The sequence below is a fragment of the Penaeus monodon genome, chromosome 31 (assembly GCF_015228065.2).
Source record: "Penaeus monodon isolate SGIC_2016 chromosome 31, NSTDA_Pmon_1, whole genome shotgun sequence".
NCBI lineage: Eukaryota > Metazoa > Arthropoda > Malacostraca > Decapoda > Penaeidae > Penaeus > Penaeus monodon.
The window spans coordinates 2,643,150-2,644,180 of NC_051416.1; positions in this window are offsets into that span (position 1 = coordinate 2,643,150).

Genomic DNA, 1,031 nt, shown 5'->3' on the forward strand with positions numbered 1-1,031 from the left:
AACCTTGTGTGCGCGTTTATTTATCAATATACTTTTGATCAAATAAAACTGTATTAGTATAATGATGTCATATTATCATGACATTAAAAATACTTTATCTAGATACAAACTAATTTAATCCTTATAAATTGCTTTTAAATTGAGATCTAGAGAATGATGGATATTCTAAAACGTAACATATATTTTTTTTTACACTGCAGATTAAGGACTTTGCGGACATCAGATCACAAAAGCTAATGAAGAAGTGACCAATAGATTTACCAACATGACTCAATTAGCGAACGTATCATTTCTCAGATTCACTAAGTAAAAAACATCCATTGTGTGTCCCGTTGGCGAGAGGGAAGGCGTTGATACAGGTTCGATGACCTCGCCTCGGTCATGAACTCGGCTCCCACAACCTTGCTCTCATGCACGATAAGGGTTCCAGCAACCCTGTTTTAAGCCATGATTCAATTATTCATAACCTCTCTTTCGGCCAGGTCGGTTTTCTCAACCCCTTTTTAGGCCAAGAAATAGGTTCCACAACCTTTTTTTTCAGGCCACGGCATATGTCCCACAAGTTCCACAAACCTTTTTTAGGCCAAAATATGGGCTATAAAACCCTTTAGAAAGTCACTAAGCTTCCACAACCCTAGTTTAAGATTCAAAGCAGGTTCCACAGCCCTGATTCAGGCCACGGTAGAGGTATAGGTTCCGCAACTCTTTTAGAATACGACACCGGTTCCACAACCCTGCTTTAAACCACGATAGAGACACCATAACCCTGCTTTAAACCACGATAGAGCTCCACAACCCTGCTTTAAACCATGATAGAGACACCCTAACCCTGCTTTAAACCACGATAGAGCTACACAATCCTGCTTTAAACCACGATAGAGGCTCCACAACCCTGCTTTAGTCTCGTGAGAAAGTACAGGACGCCCTTAAATCGCCGACGAAGCAGATCCACCACACTGCCAGATTCATAAACAGAAATTTTGACGTTCAGCGTTGCCGGTACTGGATCCGGGTGAAGGTTTCTGTCTTCC